General features: G+C 37.7%; 1 protein-coding gene across 1 annotated transcript in view; it reads left to right on the top strand.

The window, feature by feature from the left end:
- Positions 1-19,884, top strand: part of EPHA8 (EPH receptor A8) — a 2,987,396-nt gene that overhangs the window by 407,706 nt on the left and 2,559,806 nt on the right. The gene's annotated exons all lie outside the window — the stretch shown is intronic.

The raw sequence follows: 19,884 nt of genomic DNA on the forward strand, positions 1-19,884 counted from the left end.
TGCAGGAAAATGTTAATTGAGGCCTACTCTGACACATATCTTAATGTCTGATATAGCCATATAATGCTTATTTTGTAAATCGAACTGTAAATGTATGCTGATTATGTGTCTGTCATTTGCATGGAAGAGTCTGTAAGCTGTTGTTACATGCCAAGTGTGCTATTCATAGTCCAAGGCTTCGCATTTTCATGGCAGTGATCCCCAAAAAGTGTCACTATGTGGATATGCAAATTTTAGATTGTCAGCATGCATACGAAGATGCGAAGGAGTTGCTGAGCACAACCTCCTATCACAAAAGTGTACATGCTTAATGCTTAAGCAATAGGTAGACTATGCTGTTAAGGGGCTTTACACGTATATGTATGAGTTCAATTCACAGACTTGAATCTATAATGAGGTCATTTGCATATTAAGCATGTAAATAGCCATGAACTTATGCCAGTAAGTAGCAGTTTACTTAGAGAATACAGTAATGTGAGGGGAAATCAGTTGGTGCTCTGCATACCTGGATATTTTTACTTAAGGGTTCACTTGAGTAAATGTTTCATTTTGTGCTTGTGCATACGCAAACATTTTACTGAAAGAGTCACTTGTATGAAGGTTTCATTTTGGTGCTTGTGCATACCTGGGGATTTTACTGTAAGCATCACTTGTGTAAACATTTCATTTTGGTGCTTGTGCATACCTGGGGATTTTACTGTAAGCATCACTTGTGTGAACATTTCATTTTGGTGCTTGTGCATACCTGGGGATTTTACTGTAAGCATCACTTGTGTGAACATTTCATTTTGGTGCTTGTGCATACCTAGGGATTTTACTGTAAGCATCACTTGTGTGAACATTTCATTTCGGTGCTTGTGCATACCTGGGGATTTTACTGTAAGCATCACTTGTGTGAACGTTTCATTTTGGTGCTTGTGCATACCTGGGGATTTTACTGCAAGCGTCACTTGTGTGAATGTTTCATTTTGGTGCTTGTGCATACCTGGGGATTTTACTGCAAGCGTCACTTGTGTGAATGTTTCATTTTGGTGCTTGTGCATACCTAGTGATTTTACTGTAAGCATCACTTGTGTGAACATTTCATTTTGGTGCTTGTGCATACCTAGTGATTTTACTGTAAGCATCACTTGTGTGAACATTTCATTTTGGTGCTTGTGCATACCTGGGGATTTTACTGCAAGCATCACTTGTGTGAACGTTTCATTTTGGTGCTTGTGCATACCTGGGCATTTTACTCACGACATTGCTAGGGAAAATGCTTCATTTTGGTGCTTGTGCATATGTGGACATATTTCTGAATGGTTGCTTGTGAAAATACTTAATTTGTGTGTCAGGGAAGTGCTTTTGCATACATGGACAAGCTGGGGGGGGGCTTCCACAAACTTACATTTCTTCTTTAAGAACACACATTTAAACTGGAATGGGGAGTATACACACTTTTGAAATGTGCAGCATTTTATGTGTGTGTGTGTGTGTGTGTGTGTGTGTGTGTGTGTGTGTGTGTGTGTGTGTGTGTCTGTGTGTGTGTGTGTGTGTGTGTGTTTGTGGGTGTGAAATGTCCTAGTTAGGAGTGACAGATTAATTAATTTAACCAGGCTCAGAGCTTAAACCCTGTAACTTAGTTACAGGTTACAAGAGCCTCTGCACCAGCTACCAGACTATTAGTTTCAGTACATTTTCAAGGAATTGTGAGCTTCTGTATGTTTTCAAGGAATTGTGAGCTTCATTACATTTCCAAGGAATTGTGAGCTTCAAGGGAAGAGAAGTTTACTGTGGCTCATACTAAGTCTGTTTTCAATGTGCAACTGTTTTGTTTAACAAATGTTCATTACTGTTTGTGCTAGAAAACTTAAAAAGATTGTTAGTAGTACAACAGGTAGTATATTTACTTTTGATGCAGAAATCTGTGGGTTCTACTCCCACACTATGTAGAGGGATTGCTGACAAAGTGTTGTACTTTAAGGATGGGGTGGCATGCTGCAGCACTGAGTCCTTTTGATGAGATGCCTTGCAACTATGAACTTGTTGTTGGTTTGCCATCCATTCCTTATTGCAATATTAGCAGCCTATCATTTTTTTTGTAATGTAACATAGGCAATTCATTCTTCAAGGTCAGCAGGCACTAAATTTGTAGATGAAACACTGAAAGTTGTTTGCTAGTAGCAACCTCTTCATTAGTTACAGATCTCTTTAAAGTTTAATTATTCAGATGACTTTTACCTTTGCAGAGATTGCACATATTGACTAATATTGGTGGATTGTAATGACAGAAGTTTGAGGGGCCTTTTATGGTTGAATTTTTCTGAATTGAGCAGTTTTGTCATTATTGGTTCATGTGTTTTATTTCATTGCTTACTGGAAAAATGTTCAAAACTACAAACTTAAAATACGCTCTAACAAGTGATGCTTTACTACACAAAAAATATAATTTAATACGATCGGGAAAATGAATCAAAGAACACATGCATGTGTGCATGGTCCTAAATGTGTGCAAGGGGCCTATGGTTTGAAAACAGCTCAAAGATAAACTTAATAGGCCACTGGCCAGATGCATTTTCTTTGAATGTGGGTTTCAATGCCATTTCAATGAATGTGAGTTTCAAGGGCAGAGAAGTTTATTATTAACGCTAAGTCTGTTTTTATTGTCAGATAGTATTGTTTTGTTTAGCAAAAATCAAACTGTGTACTATAAAATTTGAAATAAAAGTTTTAAATTAATTAATATCTGCAATCATTGTGGAAGTAAAGAAAATAGTATGTACACTGACAGGTAGAGCAGTGTTTATGGTAACAGGAGAAATAGCAAGGTAATGGGACATGGAAAGGCTGTGAGGGGAGTTGCTGCAGTGGGGGGAGGGCTAAAGACTGCAGGTGGGGGATCCCAACCAGTACCCTTCCTAGGGCTCCATTTGACCATGATCTGGCTCTGGTCAGAGTGTTGAAGTGATCACTGGGCAAAATAATTTATAGTGTTATTTTAGTGCTTGCGAATACTTAATACAAACTAATAAAGGAGTTGCTGGGGTAAATACTTCATTTGTGTGTTAGGGAAATGCTTGTGAATACTTGAATGAAGACGTTTGCAGATTGCAACTCCAGTATCAAAGACGAACCATCACTTTTAACAATGGATGTGCGTTCTGCAGACATGTTGGACTATGAATTGCAAAACAGCCTCATTAGCATAGTTAGTTTTTCAGCATTTTTCATTTACATCTCATTATTTCAAGGTCTTTCACATTAGCATAAATGGACTCTATGGCTCTAGCCTTTGCTACACTCATTGGCATGAAGAAAACCCCTATTGCATTTGCTTAAGAAATTATGAATACCAACCCAAGTCTCTAGTGATGCATAAATTAATAACATTCTATAATTAACCATTAGCTGGAACACAGTTTGTGACTGTAGTTATATGTATAGTTAGATTCTCATTTTGGCAATTCATTAAAACATACAACCAGTAAGGGCAGTAAATGCAGCTGGGATATTAACCTTTGTCACTGGTGTTAGCCAAAGTTTTAATCTCAACCAGCTCATGAGTGTTGTAGTAGAAGTTGTGATGGCACTGGGGTGGAGATGTAGAATATTTCACATACCATACAGCTCACCCAGCTAAAACTATCTTATTATTTCTCATCATATATAGATTACTCACAAGTGAGTTCAAGGTCACATCCACAGACTTAAATCACTGCTTCCAAAGAGCCAAAAGTCTCTGGTAAGATAATACTAATTAGAAGTTACACCGAGTAGCTGTCTTTTGCTTTACTGCAGAAGTATGTTTCATCATCTCTGTGATGTTAGGCTAGATGGCTTATCCATGAAGTCCTCATTTATGAGTTATAAAAGTGAGCAAGTGACAAAACACAGCTAAACTAGAGGCTGGAACCAAGTCATCTTAATTACATCCATGGAGTTTGGGAAGTTATAATGACAAACTGTGATTAAAAAAAAACATGAAAAACCACGTAATTAGAGAATTGCTTGTAGCTTGTGTTACACATCTGAAACGTTTGCAACTGGCTTCATGATTGCCAGATAAGCTTCCATTTTATTTTTATTTTTTAGATTGCTATCTAGTGTTTGTGATAATGAAGCAACTAAGTACTTGTCTGGGTCTCATATTTCATCATATAATGTATAGAAGACTCTTTACCCTCACTTACAAAATGCAGTTGTGGTCAGTCCTAAGGGTTAGTAGCCATTTACTGAAGAAATATAGCAGTCTGTGCTGACTAAGGATAGATTTTGAGTAGCTGTCTTTTGCTTTACTGCGGAAGAATCTTTCATCATCTCTGCTTCCCTACCCTACCCACGTTCCCACCCACCCCTGCATTACCTAGACTTATATCAACACTAATCACTCCCCTAGCTTTCCCCAATCAAGAATCACCCTCCATCCACAGATGACACCCCAATTAACCAATAGACTATTTGTAACACTCCGTAAGCTCCTCACAGAACTTAATTGCAACTGTCCTTAATCACTTTATTTCCACCACACTACTCCAACACCCCTCTGTCCCTAGATCTTTATCACACCATCCGTATAACTTAACATTGAAAAAGAATACACTCCATGCTCTTTCTGCTGCTCACACTCTATACCCTACTGCTTTTAGCATACTATCTAACATCCTATGCTCACCTACAGATACATGTCCATAGCCCCACACTATATTATACTAATGCCATCCACTCCTTATTCTCCTACCTTGCCATCTCCTCCCAACTCTACAATCACACACCTATTGCATAGTTTCACTTCAGACATGTAGTTGTCAGCACTGCCACTAACCACTTCAGCAAACACCTTTATATACTCTTCAATTTGCCATACAAACATGCATGTATATTATCACATATTCTCCATAATGGTGATATACACCCCAATCCCTGGCCACATACTGCACAACATACCATCATGGCTACCATTCCACCCCTTCTTCACATTAAATCTACAGACCTTCTCATTCTTAACATGAACCTTAGAAGCCTAGTTAACAAAATCACAGACTTTCATACAGTCATTGCACAATACTCACCAGACATTCTTATAGCAATAGAAACTTGGCTAAAACCCCATATAAGAGACCCAGACATACTCCCAGAAGGTTATAGCATACACAGGATAGACAGGTTCAGGTAGAAAGGTGGTGGGATTGGAATCTTCTACAAAGATAACCTAAGCATAGACTACCTACCCATCAAATTCACTTATGATAACAACTTTGAACTCCTAGTAGCATGGCTTAGAATCAACCCAAAAAAAATATTGTCATAATAGTCACTTACATACCTCCCAACAATACTTCCACTGCCATTGAGGAACCCATAGCCTGGACAGCCTCAACCTACACCCATAAAACCACTATCACAGGTGACTTCAACTTAGACTGGCACACTTGCACTGCTGATAACCCCTCCATTTTTATAAATCTACATGGTTTCTCCCAAACAATCCATTTTCCACTTGAATAGATAAACATGGCAAAAGGGAATCTATTTTAGACTGGTCACTTATTAACAGTACCACCCACAACTATCTCTCTGGATGCCTTCCAAATAATTTAAGTGACCATAGACCTACCTACTTAATACATCATCAGCTCAACCCACGCAGAACCATAGTTTACAAAGTCATACAAAATACCAAAAACTTCTCCAACAAAGCATTCTTAGACATGCTCAATAAATGCAACTGGACACCACTCCATCATCTCCAACTTGACCAGGCCATAACATACTTCATAGGTTCATAGGTGTGTACTAGGCTAAGGGCCCTGGAGCCTTTACAAGCCTATCCCATAGAAGTGCCCTGCACTTCAATGACACATTTCTAGCTATTCTAAATAGCTTAGCAGCAACTTGTACATGTCATGTTAAAAATAGGAGATTTCCCTAAATATCATAAGAAACCATTAGACTTCAAAAACTAAAGGACAAAACCTGGTTTCAATACCAGAAAACAAATGACACTAAAACTCTGTTAGTATACCAGCAGCTCCACAATCAAACAAAAAAACAACGCAAACTAGACAAAAATACATATTATACATCTATGCAAAACAAATATGAAAACAATACCAAAAAGTTCTGGCAAGCAATTAACTCACTCCTCCACTCAGGTAAAGCTACAACACCAGAACCAACAATCAATAACCAAAGCATGAGTATTGCCTCACAAATCAACATCTACTTTATAAACACCATCCTCTCCTTAGTTACAGGGAGCAATTACACCCCTCCATTTCTTCCACCTAATGTGGAAACTAACAACAATTCTTTTGACCTCAAACCTGTCCCAACTAACACCATAAGAACAATGCTGAAAAAAATGAAACCTTCTTCCTTAGCAGCTGACCAACTCCCCAATGAGTACCTCAAACTTTCAGCTGATGCCATAGCTCTGCCTATCTCCATTCTGATAAATATGTCTATAGCAGAACAATATGTCCCAAAATTAGGGAAAATTTCCTATATCACCACTCTACATAAAGGAGGAACATCAGCAGAATTAATCAGTTACAGACCCATAGCCATCCTTTCTCCCTGTGACAAACTTCTGGAAAAATGTATCCACACTCAATTATTACAATACCTGTTATCTCACAACATTATCTCTCCCTTCCAACAAAGTTTTAGACTGAATCACAGCACCACCACAGCCCAAATTTATTTCTCTAACACCATCAACCAACTGAGAAATTCAAACCAGCAAGTAGCATCAATCTTCCTAGACATGTCAAAAGTGTTTGACACCGTTTCCCATCAGAAACTCCTTAGTACTCTTGCCTCACTAACCCCATCAAAGACTTCCCTCTCCTGGTTCCTAAGCTATCTTTTTGATAGACAACATGCAGTGGTTCCCTATTAGAACCACGAAGGTCCACTTACACGAATATGGAAATGTCGACACGTATTCAGCGAACCATGAAAACATTGATCATCCTGAAGCACGAAATTCGAAATGCTGAATCATCATAGTTGGCCCTTCTGTGGTATAGCTCCTTAAGGTAAGTGTGCAATAGTTACAGACCTTAGGGTTAGGGTGCAGGTTAAGGTAAGTGCATAGATAGTAATGTATGCAAGGTTTAGTGTAGGGTTAGAAGTATGGTTTTGTTTAGTGTATGTATGTGGTTTATTTATTTTGTTTGGGTAGGTAGTATGTAGCGGGCGGTGGGGTTGCCCAACTATGATGATTCAAGAGTTTGAATTTTGCGGTTTAGGACATTCGGTGTTTTCGCGGTTCACACAATATGTGTCACTGTTCATTCTTATAGTATAGTCCCCATGCAGTACAATGGAAATCCAAACTCTCATCACTACTGCCTGTCTCAGTCGGAGTCCCACAAGGGTCCATACTAGGACCCTTTCTTTTCACCATCTTCTCCAATGATCTAGTAGTTCTGTATGTGGATAATTCAACTTTAATCTGCTCAGCAGATACCTTGCCAGACCTCCAAATAGTAGCCTGGAAAACTTTTAATGATATAGAAACATAGCTAAGTAAATCACAACTAATCCACAACCCCAAAAAGACACAGTTAATGCTATTTACCAGTAGCAAACAATCACCGACCACACCTTCTTTCACCATTCTCTCAGCAAACAACACAGTCATCCAACCAGTTGAGCATACAAAATTCCTTGACATGACAATCAACAACAAACTCAGATTTGACCAACACATAACCATCGCAATTAAGAAAGTTCACATCAAACTTGGCTCACTGTACAGAAGCAAGCCATTCCTCACTGACAATACCAGACTAGCGATATCCAGAACGTTCCAACTCTCTATGCTCCTATATGTTTTCCCCCCTTTAACAACTTAAAAAAAAATCAGACTTAACCAAATTGGAAACTTGCTGTAACAAAACAGTCCGCTTCGCAGCTAACCTTTCTCACCAAACCCACCATTGTATTGTTCTACATAAATTAAATTGGCTGATCTACCTAAACTTCTCCATTTCTACCAACTTAAATTCACACCCAATATCACTTTCCATCCTAACAATTGCCCATCCCTCATGGAACTTGTTCCCTACTCATGCCCATGAAGTCTAACATCTGCAGACAGAAACTTTCTCACAGTAAACAAAGCTAACAACACTCACGGTAAAGCCGTATTCTCACATCAAATAGCCAAATTATGGAACTCCCTCCCCCACACCCTCCAAAACCTGAATCTACCAGTTTTAAACAACTACTATTTGAACATCTATCCAAGAACTGATACTGCTCCTGTGCCAGACCTAACTGACAAGATATCTATAACTCAACACACTGTTCACTATTTACCTGATTTTCTCCCTCTCCTCAGTGTTTATTACTACTCAAATATATATATATATATATATATATATATATATATATATATATATATATATATATATATATATATATATATGGCTAAGATCAGAAACTAAGGACTTAACAAGGCAATGACATACAGTTTGGAATTTGAAGTTAGGGCATTCAAGCAAGCATCCCTCCTCTTTACAGTCTTACAAGCAACTTGATAATCTTACCAAAAATCACAGTTGACAAAAGAATTTACTACTACACTTCCATACAACACTTCCAACGCAACAATCTTAAGTCCTTCTGGATATCCATTAATAATCCCCTTAAATGAGGTACGGCTTATCTACTCATCCATTTCCATAGCTGACTAACCAAGAGATTACCAGCAGATTCAATCTGAATTTTATTAACAGTGTTATTGCACTCACACAGCATCAGCCTCAACCATCCCATTCACCAACTACACTGTATAATGCAAATACTTTTTATTTCACTTTTCATCCAGTATCTGTTTGTCTTCAAGCAAGGGAAGTTTCTTATATTACCTACCCCATTTCTCCCTCCAACTTTAATTTATCTAAATCTTTTGGGTTTCTAATACCATGATGGGAATGGACACCATTCCTAAGTCAAAGTACAATTAAAGTGCATGAAATTTGTATTGTTTCACTCTTTCATGTCAGCTAAAAGTAATCTTCCCAGGACCCAAAACGTGCCCAGTAATGATTCCTTCTGAAATTTGTATGGAGTTACATGTACTGGTAACATGTCTAAATATGAGTAAAATAAGTAGACTCTGTTCCTACTACTATTGGAACTCTCTAGGTATCTTTCTTCCACATTGCTCTCATTTCTGCTTGCAAATCCTGATATTTTATGACTTTGTGTCTCTGCATACAGGACACTGTAGTCACTGGGTGTGATGATTTCAATGATCAATGCTATTTTTGTCTTCTTCTCTTGGACCACAATATCTGGTTTTCTAGTATCTCTCTTTTGAATTGTTGGTAATTGGTGATCCCATGTGATATAAACCATCATTTTCTATGATGCTTTGTGGCTCATGTTTCTAGTGCTTTTCAGCCATGTCAGTGCCATAATGTTTGCACAATCCCCAGTGCAACAGTCTTGCCACATTATTATGCCTTTCAGTATACAGTCCTTCTGCCATTAGTATGTCACAACCAGCAACAAGGTGTGCGACTGTTTCAAATTTGGTTTTACAAAACCTAGATTTGTCTGTTTCGACGACATGTTCAATGGACCTTGTAAACCAGAGTGTATGTAGCCCAGTATCTTGGGCCACCAATAGTAACCTTTCATCTCTTGGTATAAATTCACCTCTCCTTAACAATTCTTACCTCCCTCCCATGTGGAACCCATAATGATGGCTAAGAGGTAGGTGGGCAATAAGGTTGTGTGGTGTTTTGTCCTTCCTCTGTAACAGCTTGGCCATGTTCCCACCCTGATTCACCTTTTAGACCATGTTTCTACTAGCGATGTCCCCAGCCTCTGCTAAAGATCACTTCAGGAGATGCTTACAGGACCTCCCACCCTCTGAGGGATGGAAACACCGATCCCTCCTTCCCTGCCATTATGTCAGTAACCTAAACCACTAACTGAACTCAGGTCATCTGGGTGGTAGTCCTTCCATGCCACTGGAGTGGCTCACATACATTTTATTAAATACCTTCACACCAACAATATCCTGTCACTCACTCAACATGGATTTCAACCACTCATAGTACAACTACCACCCTATTATCATTCCTCAGATCCTTATTATTTAATCTGTTCATAAAATTTCCCCAGTGCTTCATTTCAAGCTAGCCTCATCCACCTTGCCACTGATGCTACACTAATCTGTTCTGCCTTCTGTTTCCCGACACTACAAATTCTTACCCAAGAATCTTTTTTCTCAATTGAAAATTGGATTTCAAAACTGTGATTACCCCTAAATCTTAATAAAACAAAACTCTTCCCTACCAAGTTAACAGATTGTAGATTCAACTTCAAAATTCTTTCCAACAAATATATTCAACTGGATGTTGTCCTTCAAATCAAGCTTTTAGGTTTTGCCCTAGATAAACAGCTGCAACTTGGTATCGATATTCAAAATACAATAATGAAAACTTATCAGAAATTAGGTATTTTATGCAGAGCCTCTGACTTTTTACTGCACAGGTATACATGAGCATTGCTTCTTCTTTTCTGCTGTCTGCTCTACTATATGATTCCCTAATTCTTACAAACATAAGCACAACTCAAATAAAAAGAAAATAGAACTATGCTCTAAGTTTGCCACAAAAATGTCTAATTCCACCTACTACTGATTAGTTCTCCAAAAAACAAAATAACACATTTATTATTGAGCTCCCAAATGTACTTACTCTCACACAATTAAAACCATTGCGTAAGCTATTCTACTTTTCAGGTAAATGCTCTTAACTTATATCCTTACCACCTTCAAGACCACTTTGGTCCAGAGATGCAAACTTACTAGTAGTTAAAAGATTTATTCCTCATACCCTTCCAAAATATGATAGGCAAATACCTTTCATCATTACTTTTACAAATAATGTAAAATATTATCTACATAACTCTTGTATCTGCCCTTCTCTTATTTACCAGGCTAGACTCACTTCCATAAAATTTTCTCCTTCCTACATTCTTTTTCCTCTCACCTCTCTGTGCTACTTGATCTCCCCCTTCAAATGTCCTTTCTTCTCACACAGCTCTCTACTGAGTAAATACAACACTCTCCAGTCACTCTTATTCTAACCCCTCTCTCCTCCCTCCATCTTCTCCTATGGACACACCACCATTTTCTCCCTCTCACCTTACCCTCACCATATCAAATCCTCTTACTATTTACTATAACCCAACTCATGCACTCTTTATCTCAACCTTCATTTCTTAACTTGTTTATTTTATCTAATGCAGTCACTATCAGCCGTAACCTTCATCCTATCTTCCTCTTTTTTCAGTTATCCACACACTCTGTATGTCATCGCCATAGTTTCGCCAGTCTACTTTTAATATCTCACTTATTTCCTTCTCCCTCAGTATCTGTATGCTATAAACGTCTGTATGTTATAAACATCACTACTCTCACACTGTTCACTATAGGTTTTTTTAAACTATGCTCACCATTTTTTTACTTAAACTTTCCATGTTACTGGTCTGCTCATATATGTACCATAACTGAGTTTCAGTGTTAACCAGTAATCTTTTGTATTTTTCAAATGTTAATTTACTGGTGCGTTTTTCCTCAAGACTCTGCTAAAATGGGATCTTGCATGGCCCAGCAAGACAATTCCACTAAACAGCAATATTTAAATACATTTATTCATTTTTATTTTAAATTTTTTTCACAATCCATCTATTACGTTGACCATCATCCTAGGCAGTCTGCCAATAAGGGCAACAGTTAGAAACAGAAGGACTGTATTTCTTCTTGTAACTTATGAGTGTTAGATTTTCCAAAGGCTATTATTATGCACTTCCTCACATTTAGTTCGAGGTCATGTCCCTGACACCATTCATTAGTCTACATCAGTCCTTTCTATAGGATATCAACATCATTTGTTGAGTCAATGATTGCCCCCAACATGCAGTCATCAGCAAACGTGATTAGCCAAAGATAATCTATATCTTCCTTGACATCTGCAAAGTTTATCCCAAACAGGTGGGGGCCCAGCAATAATCCATATGGTACTGCAATGGTGACTGGCCACTTGCTGGATATGGATTCCTTCACTCTAATAATATGTGCCCTATCCATGAGCTTTTTGTTTATCCATTTGGTGAAGTAGAGGATTATGCCCAATTGTGTGAGTTTATCTATAATACCAGAGTGGGGTATTGTGCCAATTGCACCGGCCAAGTCAAGGCAGGTGGTATGTACTGTCTTACCCTCAACCATAGCCTTGATGACCTTCTCAAAGAAGTCTACCAGATTGATTAGGCAGGAACCTGACAAAGTTGAAATGGGTTGGGTCTAGAGTCTGAAGATTTCCTATGTCATTGTTAATCAGGTCCGTGATAATTCTTTCCATTGCTGCCTTGCATATGAGGCTAATCAGACATATGGGTCAGTAGTTTCCTGGGTCTGTTGATTGTCTCCCCTTATGCAGAGGGATGACTGTTACTGTCCTTCACTCTACTGGAACAAAGCCTGTCTAGAGACTGTATTTAAATAGAGAACTGAAATGGGTCTGCTTGGTCAAGTTTCACACTATTTAATAGGCACCTTAGGATGACATCACGGCTCATTGATGCCATGTTTCTAGCTTTAGAGAATGCAGTGATGACCTGTTCTTTTATGGTAACAGGCAAAGGAATGGTAGGGGTATTTCTTAGTCATGATGGGGTGAAATTTAAGCTGAAAGTATTTCAGCAAGTTTGCTATTCCTTCTGGTGGAGTATAGGCAGTACTATCTACAGCCAACTCAGCACATTGTTGAGTGTTTCCCTTTACGTTTTTAGACATAACTGGAAAATGCTTTGTGGTTATCCTTTGCTTGGGAGATTATTTCAGTCTCGTGTTTAGCTTTTGAAAACTTGACTAATTCCCTGATTTGCCTGTAGAAACTAATGAGAGATTTGTTTTTCTGTTGAGCACCCTTCTGCTTACCTTTTGTTTGTTTGTTACATGACCATGAATGCAGTTATTTTAAGATGAGGTAGTTTGAGCCTGCTCTTTGCCTTACCTGGCAACTGCTGCTGTGCAGTCTTCCATGCTTTGACTGGAAAACAGGAAGGATTTTGCACCAGCATTGTGGTCAAACTACTTTTTCTGTTGCAATCGCACTTAATATTCTAGTTTCAGTCAGCTTGATCACCTGATGCATTTAATATGAACTGCTGCTGATGACGTTTAAGTACTAACTTGCAAATTATTTTGAATGTTCTACTGTTGTGTCTCATTCAGCTGTTTTATCTGTGTATCTACTTACCTGGTCTTGCTATTTCTTCATTGATGAGTGTAACATTTAGCTGTAGCTGGTCCTGGGTAGTTACATTCACTTAATTTTTGAGTGTTGTTACAAATTCCAGTCGTGCAAGACATTAAAATAATATACATTTCCAGGTGTTCAGCTTATTTGGTATATTTCTTTTGTTGTACAGGTTCATAGATTCATAGATGATTACCAAGCTGACAAGCCCCAAGGGTCTTTTAAAAACCTAGCCCTGCTTCCCAACTATATCAGACAGGTTGTGATACCCTTGGGTTATTTTAAGGGGTATATCTAGTCTTGGGCATGGGTAGTCAAGCATTTACAGGCTGCCACTGTCTGTTAGAGACATATGTACCAGACCAGGGATAAGTTTCTAATCTCTCATCCACTGGCCCAGGTTATGTGTAAATTGAGTTATGGAAGAGCACAACTTCACATAGATGGGAAGCCTTTTCCAGAAAAGAAGCAGTCACTGAGACACATACGTGTCCCTCTAACATGTCCTTTTTAGGTTGCAGATGAGGTTTGTGTTTCCAGATCAGGTAATTCTGATGCTATTTGTCTTGTGATGTGAAACAGGTCCATCAGAATAGGATCAGAGGATGATTTGGAGGGCACGCATAGATTGCTGTCAGCAGTTTGTAAGATAACAAGTACAGGGATGGAGCTTTGCGGTAATCCATGTAGGACATGTTATTTATACCCTGTATTCTTTTTGTGGGAAACCTCTGAAGATACATAGTCTAAGCAATAGGTCCTATGCAACCTCCTTGAAAACAGTATCATTATTTCCCACAAGTTGCAGAGAGGTGATCTATGATTCGCCTACAAAGGGTCCTCTGATCCAGGCTTAACAGACCTCTTGCACATCTGGAAAACATACATCTTTAGAAACATTCAATCCAGAGACCCAAACCTTGTCTGCAACAAAAAGAAGACATGCTGGAGGGGCAGGTACATGTCTCAGAGACTGTCTCTTATCTGGAAGAAGCAGCCCATCCATATGAGTTTTCCCTGCACCTATTCAAGTGCAACTTGGATCAGTGGATAGGAAATCATAAATCTACCTGTGGTTCTGGATGCCATGCCTGTATTAAAATAGAGACCTGTACCTTGTCAATGCTTGACCACTAATGCCCGAGTTATTTATTTATATATATATATATATATATATATATATATATATATATATATATATATATACACACACACACACACACACACACACACACACACACACACACACACACACACACGAAATCATGTGACCAATAACCTGGCTTATGCTTTTGTGAAGTACAGATAGGCTTAAAAAGGCCCACTATATTATTAGCCTAGCAATCTCCTATGATCCTAAGATTCTATTGCTCATGCTTTGCTTAAGCGTAGTCTGGAGCATTAGTTAATATTTGTATCAGTATAATGAAGCCTCATCCGAAGGCCATTCTCATATCAGCAGAAAGCAGATTCATTCAGTCATGGGTGTAACTCAGTTCTCTGTGCATATCCTAAAGTTTACAAGATGCAGAATGCATTTTTTTTTGTGGCTGGCAAACCATTCTACTAGAACCTTATGCAGAAAATATGACACAAGAATTCACTGTATGTCCTCTCAAAGTCCATGCAACAATGACACAAGGGAAATACTGTGCTACTGAGGACAACAAGGCAATTCCTGCTGAAACTGTAATCATATCTCTTAATTAACATAGCTGCGTGGTATCTACCTAAATTGTCTACATATATTACTCTCACTGCAGTTAGTATCTATGCTATTAAATGTATCTTTGTTGTACTATGCCATGATGTTACTCTGAATTTGTTTTTTTATTTTACACATTGCTACATTCCTTGTAAATAACATAATGCTAACCAAATTTCTCAAACATATTGTTACTGCATTCTCAAAATGCTGTACTTGTGGCTTGTATATATTCACATTGTGTATTTCTCTGTTTTTGTATTAAGTATCGTACAACTTGAATTGTTAGTTTTTTCTTATTTTTTTAATTACTATGCTGGAGCTTTTCTCCTCGGGTCTCTGCTGAAAAAGGGTTCTCTGGGCCCAATCGGATTAACCTGTTTAACAAATGTAAAAAATAAAAAATAAATAAAAACAAATAAAATAAACATCAGAAAAAATAATTATACAATGACTTATAGCAGTATATAAATAAAATTGATTTGCTACATCAACATATAAAAAAAGCTTGCTATTACTTGATATATCTGATGCATTGTTAAACATTACCCAGTCTGATGAAGTAAAATCATCTATCAATCTATCTATCTATCTATCTATCTATCTATCTATCTATCTATCTATCTATCTATCTATCTATCATCTATCTATCTATCAACCTGCCTATATATTTATTACTTTGTGGGCTTATTGGCTCCTTTTATCCACTAGCTACATTTGTATATTAGTAAGAAAGGCAGAATGAGCAATTTGTAGTCTGGCATACATATTAGTAGCAGTAAAAGGAAACCACTTAATAGTGTGCATACTAATACAAAACATAAATCTTTTAGCTGAATAATTAAATGGCAACTCATCTATGAAACTGATAATATATCATGAAGAATGACAACATAATGCATACTTTTGGATATTACATGAAACTCAACAGTCTAAATGAAGCTTTTGTCTCCTAGAAATAAGGTTAAAGAAAACAACACAACCTGAAGGCAGATAATGAATGGCGTAAGAACAGTGTGATAACACCATTTTTCAGAAAAGGCTCACCTGAACCATGGATATAAAACTTCATCTGTCCAGGATAATTCCATACAGTGTCTTTCCCCAATTTCATTTACAGACACTGCTTGCAACTCAAATTTTAAATGTGATTATACACATAAGAAATGAGCTTGTAAACATAGATCATCAAATGCTGTTTTTCTGTAACAACACAATCAGACTGTATATCACAGTGAATAATGCATGTCTAATCATTATTATATTTTACAGATACATCAAGAATTTTCAAGCCCATTTTAAACTGCTGTTCACAAAATAGCTTGAAAGCAGTAAAACGTGTAGGCCTTATAGTGTGCTATTAATTATTTCAGCAATCACTTCACAGGCATATTTTCTCAGTTACTTTCCAAGACCAGTCTCTTTATGTTTAGGAAGTGATGCACATACTATGGCACAGTATATTTTCTGTCAGTAACCGTGACAAACATATACAAAGACAATGAGAAAATGGATTATTGTTTCAGATTCTTTATGATAGCATTCAATTTGTTTTTCAATCTGGCTACACTTTCATAGGTTCATAGGTTGATACTAGGCTATCTGCCCTAGGGCATTTATAAGCCTAGCCAGAGTGTGTTTGGCTTTCGCCACCCTTATAGATTAGTTGACTGTGCCTCTGTATAGTAGGTCACAGAAGATAGCCCTTTTATGGTTAGTTTACTGTGCCTCTGTCTAGTAGGGACACAGAAGAGATCCCAGGGGTAAACCTACGATATCCCATTCACTTGTCAAGATTTCTCTTGAAGAGGGTCATTGAGGGACTCTGCCTAACATGGATTGGGATTTTGTTCCAGAGTGAGGGGAGCCTCTGGGATATGAATCTGTCCCTCCAACATGTCCTATTTATTTCTGTGCTGAGGTTTAAGTCTCTGGAGCATGTAGCTCTAATGGATTTGGATTTCCTGAGGTGGCGCATGTCCATTAATTCTGGTTTGGACATGGCTTTATACGTCAGGCAGAGATTGCCTCTGAGTAGGCAGTAAGCAACCGAGTAGAGTTGGAGTTTCTTTAGCCTAACTGCATAGGGCATTTGTTTGAGCCCTTTGATCCTCTTGGTGAGGTACTTTTGGGGTCTTTCCAGTTGCTGTAGGTGTCAGGTAAGGTACATCCCAAATGGGGCGTTGTATTCAATTATGGGCCTGATGAGTGATGAGAAGAGGGGCACAATGACCTCTCTTGACATAGATGTGAACCCTTTCATGATAAGGTGGGCTATATAGAAGATCTTTCTAACCACTTTGGCAATGTGGATTTTCAAAGGAGAGATTGCTATCTACTTGGATCCCCAAATCCCTAATTACTTCTTCCGTACTTAATGGATTACCACCTATGTGGTAATTTGTGGGCACTTTGTTTTTCCCAAAGGGGATGACTATGCAGTTTTTGGCATTTAGCTTTAGGCCATGGCTCTGGCACCAGTTACCTGTCTCTGTGAGACCCTTTTTGAGGATGCTTGTGTCAGTCGGCGAGTCGATTATGGCACCCAGTTTGAGGTATATGCTCTTTAGATCCATTCTAAAATTTGGCTTGATGATATAGGACATTAAACTCTCAGTTCCACAACCTGGTGTTTGGTTATTGCCTCCAGAGACCCTGCAGACAGAATACATGTTCTCACTGTTTGTCTGTGGATTTTCATTTTTGCTTTTTTTTTGTTTTTATGAAGCAAGCCTTTATTGAGGCCAATTAAAAGATCAAGAGCACACAACAACAACAAAAATAAATAATACATAAACAAATTAACCTGATGTCGCATAACATACACATTTGCAATAGAAACAATTTGTGGGGAACAACTATCTAAAAAGTATTAAAAAATGAATCATGTTGGTAAAGATAGCAACATTTGGAAAAGTATGAAAAAAACAAAATAAAAAAAAATCCAGAGGAATCATACCACATTTAATTGCATAGCACATTGTGTTCCTGTAGCCAGAGTTTATTTAACAAAACTAGAAAAACACTTCAGCTGTTTATCTGCATGTGTTTCCCTAAATCTAAAAATTGTAGGTAGCAGCATTACACTAAGAAAACAATAATGCCCAACAGGGTGAATAGGTGTTACTGGAGAAACAATGGGCTATTCAGGGGTGTAATGAGTCCCAGGACCCACTTCAGTCCAGGAAGTGCCATTATTCTCACTTACAAAATTTACCCTGGAGAGCATTATTGAGTTAGAAACTTGGATATTCATTAAACTGGTTTGCATTTGTTTTATTAGTAGTATATAAGCACAAAATCTTATGTTATAAAAGTGACCAATTTTTTAAAGAACATAGCTTTCTCCAGCTCTTTCTGTCTGTTGGACAGCTCTGTGCATCAACCCTACCTTCAAATTTCACTCCCAATACCATATTTATATTTAGCTCCACAATAACAATTATCAAATCACATATTACCAGCCTTTTTCCTACCACACAAGAATAAAATGGCCATCCTTTACTACTACCTATAGCCAATAGAAATTATCCTGCCAATACTAAACACTCCTTCATGCTCTCCTTCCATTAGCACCTAGGTAATCACTACCAAGTCATGTCTTAAATGCACTTATTAACTATTATCTCCCCCGGTAACCAAAATCCACCTAAGCATATGATTAATTGCTATGCAACAGCATATTACATACACTTACACCCTAGGTATTACAACTTAAACTATCATCACACTGAAAGCCATATACTTGCAGAATCTACAATCTGCCCTGCAAAATAAAACCATTACTCTGTAATTACATTGACAATCTACACCACTAATCCATTATATTTATTCAAAACCTCATACTGAAAGTGCCCATCAGAAACTCACCCTCTCTTCTTAACTCAGCTCATAAACTCACCCCTACCTCAAGGGGTAAATCTATCACTATCTATACTTTTATAGCAGAGAAATGCATCCTAAAGCTTGGACTACTTTCACCCCACCAACTTCAGCCCTCAGTACATCCGAAACCCAACATATTACACCACCCTGTTAATCTCACAAAACTCCATTTGCTGCAACTTATTCATCTCAACATCCAAAGCATCTTTAATAAAACAATTGACTTTGAAGCTTAGGTTGCTACAAGTAACCCTGATGTTATAAAATTAGCAGAATCTTGGATAAAACCATATGTTGCAAATGAATCAATACATCACCAGAGAAATAATATTTTACAGCTAGATGAAAAATACAAAATCAAGGTGGACAGCTGGCCTTTATACACAAAAATAACCTACAAATATGACATACTCTCAAGATATACCTTATTGCCGCAAAGTAAGACTCTTATCTCATCCTTCAACTTAACTCACTAAATTCTGTATGCATAATAGCACTATACATACTACCACATAATTACCAAGACAATACTCCTTCTCTCTTTGAAGACATATAAAACTGGGCATCTTTAGAGATACATCATGAAACATTCATATTAGGGGATATTATTAACTGTGAAATCTAAAGTGACTATCAAGGTAAACTTAGCGTGAACCTATGCATCATTACACAATTTATGCAACATCCTACCAGAATTCATAAATCATCTAATAAAGCTGTTATAATAGACTGGATATTGACTACAAATCCAGAAATTATACAACAATCAGGTGCACTATCTGACTCACTAACTGACCACCATTATACCTACATATTTAAGTTCCACATAAGCTCAAAATCTCCCCCACAGTACAGCTTTGTTTGCAACTTAAAGTTTAATCTAGATTTTTTGTGGCTAGTCTGAATATGCACCTGGCAAATCCTCAAAACTCTGCCATTAGATGACATTACTACAACTTTCAATAATATGCTATTAGCCATACTGAGCAAGCAGGCCCCATAAGAAAAAAAAATGATCAG

This window comes from Protopterus annectens, chromosome 2.part0 (assembly GCF_019279795.1).
Source record: "Protopterus annectens isolate FY-2018-M chromosome 2.part0, PAN1.0, whole genome shotgun sequence".
In the NCBI taxonomy this organism is placed as follows: domain Eukaryota; kingdom Metazoa; phylum Chordata; order Ceratodontiformes; family Protopteridae; genus Protopterus; species Protopterus annectens.